Source organism: Pseudophryne corroboree, chromosome 11 (assembly GCF_028390025.1).
Source record: "Pseudophryne corroboree isolate aPseCor3 chromosome 11, aPseCor3.hap2, whole genome shotgun sequence".
NCBI lineage: Eukaryota > Metazoa > Chordata > Amphibia > Anura > Myobatrachidae > Pseudophryne > Pseudophryne corroboree.
In genome coordinates, this window is record NC_086454.1 from 248,138,306 (window position 1) to 248,143,944 (window position 5,639).

Here is a 5,639-nt window from a genome sequence, read left to right on the forward strand (position 1 = left end):
AAAGTGCAAATCACAAACACTGCCGACAATAGCCAAACACTGCCGTGCAGAAATACAATTCGTAAAAAAGTGCTAAAAAAAAACAGACCTGCTTTTTTATCCCGTGTTTGGATAGGCATGCAGGGATCCATGAGATCCGTGCATGTTTATCAGTGGGAAAGGGATGGGAAAGTGTTCATTTTAAGAAAAAAAATTGCGTGGGGTCCCTCCTCCTAAGCAAAACCAGCCTCGGGCTCTTTGAGCCGGTCCTGGTTGCAAAAATATGGGGGGGAAAATGATAGAGGTTCCCCCATATTTCAACAACCAGCACCGGGCTCTGCGCCTGGTCCTGGTTCCAAAAATACGGGGGACAAAAAGCATAGGGGTCCCCCGTATTTCTGAAACCAGCACTGGGCTCCACTAGCCAGATACATAATGCCACAGCCGGGGGACACTTTTATATAGCTCCCGGCGGCCCTGGCATTACATAACCAACTAGTCACCCCTGGCCGGGGTACCTTGGAGGAGTGGGGACCCCTTCAATCAAGGGGTCCCCCCCCTCCAGCCACCCAAGGACCAGGGGTGAAGCCCAAGGCTGTCCCCCCCATCCATGGGCTGCGGATGGGAGGCTGATAGCCATTGTGTAAAAAAATGAATATTGTTTTTAGTAGCAGTACTACAAGTCCCAGCAAGCCTCCACCGCAAGCTGGTACTTGGAGAACCACAAGTACCAGCATGCGGAGGAAAACCGGACCCGCTGGTACCTGTAGTACTACTACTAAAAAAATACCCCAATAAAGACATAAGACACACACCTTGAAAGTATAACTTTAATACATACATCCACACCACCATATACACATACTTACCTTATGTTCACACGAGGGTCGGTCCTCTTCTCCATGTAGAATCCATGGTGTACCTGTTGAAAAAATTATACTCACATACTCCAGTGTAGAAGGCTCTTCTGCTTGTAATCCATTTGTAATCCACGTACTTGTCAAAATAAAAAAACGGACACCCGACCTCGAACTGAAAGGGGCCCCATGTTTTCACATGGGACCCCTTTCCCCGAATGCCAGAAACCCCCTCTGACTTATGTCTAAGAGGGTTTCTTCAGCCAATCAGGGAGCGCCACGTTGTGGCACCCTCCTGATCGGCTGTGTGCTCCTGTACTGTATGACAGGCGGCACACGGCAGTGTTACAATGTAGCTCCTATGCGCTCCATTGTAACCAATGGTGGGAACTTTGTGGTCAGCGGTGAGGTTACTTTCGGTCACCCGCTGACCACAAAGTTCCCACCATTGGTTACAATGGAGCGCATAGGCGCTACATTGTAACACTGCCGTGTGCCGCCTGTCAGACAGTACAGGAGCACACAGCCGATCAGGAGGGTGCCACAACGTGGCGCTCCCTGATTGGCTGAAGAAACCCTCTTAGACATAAGTCAGAGGGGGTTTCTGGCATTCAGGGAAAGGGGTCCCATGTGAAAACATGGGGCCCCTTTCAGTTCGAGGTCGGGTGTCCGTTTTTTTATTTTGACAAGTACGTGGATTACAAATGGATTACAAGCAGAAGAGCCTTCTACACTGGAGTATGTGAGTATAATTTTTTCAACAGGTACACCATGGATTCTACATGGAGAAGAGGACCGACCCTCGTGTGAACATAAGGTAAGTATGTGTATATGGTGGTGTGGATGTATGTATTAAAGTTATACTTTCAAGGTGTGTGTCTTATGTCTTTATTGGGGTATTTTTTAAGTAGTAGTACTACTACAGGTACCAGCGGGCCCAGTTTTCCGCCGCATGCTGGTACTTGTGGTTCTCCAAGTACCAGCTTGCGGGGGAGGCTTGCTGGGACTTGTAGTACTGCTACTAAAAACAATATTCAACACTTTCAACAAAGGCTATCAGCCCCCCATCCGCAGCCCTTGGATGGGGGGGACAGCCTCGGGCTTCACCCCTGGCCCTTGGGTGGCTGGAGGGGGGGGACCCCTTGATTTAAGGTGTTCCCACTCCTCCAGGGTACCCCGGCCAGGGGTGACTAGTTGGGTATTTAATGCCACGGCAGCAGGGCGCTGTATAAAAGTGACCCCCGGCTGTGGCATTATCTGTCCAGCTAGTGGAGCCCGGTGCTGGTTTAAAAAATACGGGGGACCCCTACGCTTTTTGTCCCCCGTATTTTTGGAACCAGGACCAGGCGCAGAGCCCGGTGCTGGTTGTTTAAATATGGGGGAACCCCTGTCAATTTTTTTCCCATATTTTTGCAACCAGGATCGGCTCAAAGAGCCCGAGGCTGGTTTGGCTTAGGAGGGGGGACCCCACGCAATTTTTTTTTAAAGTTTAAACATTTTTTTTTTTTTTTACAAGGTGCACAATGAAGCCCAGCACGGATCTCTCAGATCCGTCCGAGATTCATTGTATTAAAGTCGGCAGTGTTTTACAAGTCACTCACGTAAAACACTGCCTAAAAAAACGAATGACATCGACATCGGAAAAACCAAAAATGCAGAATACGGCAGCTTAGTAAATTAGTCGTAATAAATTCAAAAAGTTGCATATTTACACTTTCGATGTCATTCGTGATTGAAATTTGACCTCAAACGGAAAATTACGAATGTTAGTAAATTTACCCCAATGAGAGTGGGGAAAGACGCATATGCCGAGACAGAAGAAAGATGAAGTATGAGTTATTTCTGCTGTCTTTACTCCGCTCGCCTCCTCCTCTGTTATGTGATCACATTGCAGAGAAGCTAGGCAGCGTTTCTGAGGTGAGAGAGTCACTCCTGAATACCTGCTATATTGTAGTATAGGAGGTGTGGTGCTGCTAGAAGCGAATCGAGTGCCATGCAGGTAGCTACTCCAGCTTAGGCACCAGGTCATGTGTCCATCACGTGTACCTGAAAGTAGCACCTGCCTGTAACCGATGACGTACGTTTCATTAGTGCTTGGTCACCTCGGAGCGTGAACGCAGTCATCAATGGGGAGTATAAATAGTAGCTAATTGGAGGCATTAATTACCTCATTAAGTAAACCTGATCTTTGATTTAAAAATAGGAAAGGTATCAATATGGTTTATTTGTTAGTGGCAGATAATTTCATTCTCATTTCTGAAAACAGACAAATCATTCAATAGTCATATCAGGGGGTTTATTTACTAATATTCGTGTTTGTGTTGATTTTTTTTTAAATAGAGTAATTTTTATTCAAGAAGGATTGCGTATACAGATATAGCATTGTACACGTGAGGACAAATGTAACATACTCATGCATTACATCATTATGAAACAAAGATACTGGAAAAACAAATGTGTACCATATCTAATGTTGCTCACGAAGTAAGGCTAATACATACAGTATAAGGGAGTAGCAAAATCTGTAAACAATATATCAGTCAACATAGTATTTTCGATGATCTCCCCACGTAGTTTGCATTTACATATTAACTATTAGGCTTAAGTAAAGCCCGGTATAAAACTAAAAAAAAAAGCAAGAGCACAAGCAAAAACAAAAAATCTAAAGTTAAAAATGAGAAGGAAATAGAATAAAGTATGTGAAGTGAAGTAGCAGTGTATGTAAAGAACAAATCAACACGGCACCACCCAGAGCACAGATCGTCATTGGAACTCATTACCCTCTAAAGCGCAATGGCATGAGAGGAGTATGCAGATTCAATCTAAGGGGACCATATTTTCTCATATTTAGAAATAGCATTGTTTTTCATATATATGTAACGGTCTTTGAAAAGAGTGTCATTCACCAAGGCCTTAAAAGCAGATAACGAAGGACAGTGAGAAGCCATCCATGATCTCACAATACACATTAGCTAGGGCGCAGATACTGCGAGCATAGAGGCCCTCCCATTTGGACCAGGAGTCATGACCCCCCATTCCCAGTATACAAAATTTTGGGGTAAATATGCTTCTAGATATCCCCGTCTATTCCAGAATCGACCCGATCCCTGACCAAAACACTTGTATGGATGGACAGTCCCACACAAGGTGCCAAAAGGAACCCCCATCGGCCCCGCATTTATCCAAGTTGCCAGCCTCAAACCTAGCCAGCCTAGATCACCCTCCCAACTCTCACGTGAGAGAGAGTCTGTGTGAAATGTAGTAAGAAGGTACGAGTAGGTGAAAAAAATCACCTTGACTCATCCCAGTGTGCATAAAAAGGTCTTAATGGGAAATTGGAGAAGTACCGGGGGTGAATCCCTGAACTGGGACTGTAGGGCATGTCGAAGTTGTAGGAATCTATAAAAGTAAGAATTAGGCAAATTAAACTCATCCTTCAATTGCTGGAAAGATTTTAACGTACCATCACTGTACAATTGGGATATGGAGACTATTGAATGAGAAGCCCAGACATCCCTTCCCTCAAGAGTTTTTAATTCAGGGAGCCAAGTAGAGTACCAGAGGGGAGTATCCGGGTCCAGGACATCAAACTTGAGTAGAACCATTAGGGCAATCCAAATTTTCATAGCCTGAAAAACAATAGGAGGAGAGAACCGAGAAACATTCCCGCTCAGCAGAACCTGTGCAGGAGAAAGGCCTGGATAGTAGCACTGGAGAAACACCCAGTGTAGAGAGCCAGCATCCCCACCCTGTATGCAAGTACTAAGATGTGACAACCGAGCAGCGTAATACAATTGAAAATTGGGCAAAGCCAAACCACCATCAGCTTTTTGTCTGGTGAGGGTATTCAACTGTATTCTAGTCTCTTGTTGGCCCAAATCAAGGATTATAATATACTATTTAGTTTCTTAAAAAATGCCGGGAAAATATATACTGGAAATTGCAAGATAACATCCAATATTTTAGGCAACACTATAATTTTAATGAGGCTAACCCTACCAGTCACTGTCAACGGGAGCTTACACCAAGTTTTCGATTTACGTGTAATCTGTTGCATGAGTGGGTCAAGATTCAGAGGTATAAAATCAGAAGGGTTATTTGTAACTTGGATTCCAAGGTATTTAAATTGGTCTGTCCAGCATAGCGGCGGAGAGATTTTTGGAACAGGGGGAGGGGAGCCAATGACAGGCATAATAAATGATTTGGACCAGTTTATACGGAGACCAGAAAAGCTGCCAAAGTCCTCAATGACCTGTAAAAGTATAGGCATAGATGCGGCATAATCATGCAGGAACAACAGCAGGTCATCTGCATAAACGGCAATTTTGTCTATTCGGGGGCCTGTAGCAATTTCTACAATGTTCGGGTGTGATCTAATCAAACAAGCCAAAGGCTCGATGGCTATGGTAATAAAGTGGGGGAGAGGGGGCATCCCTGTCTGGCGGCCCGAGACAAAGTGAAATATATCTGTTTACTGAGATCCTGGCACTTGGATTTTGATAAAGCAGTCTGTCCATTGAATATAGTTAGGGCCGAAGCCCATATATTTCATGACTCCCCACAGGTAAGACCACTCAACACTGTTGAATGCCTTGGCCGCGTCCAAGGAGAGCATACGACCGAGTCTGAGGGGAAATCATATGGAGCTTGCAGAATAGTATACAGTCTGCGCAGGTTAATAGAGGTGGACATTCCTGGCATAAAGCCGGATTGATCCTGATGGATTATGGAAGTAATAACCGTGTTAAGCCAAATCGACAAAATTTTTTCCAGGATCATAGCATTGGTGGGAATGAGAGAGAT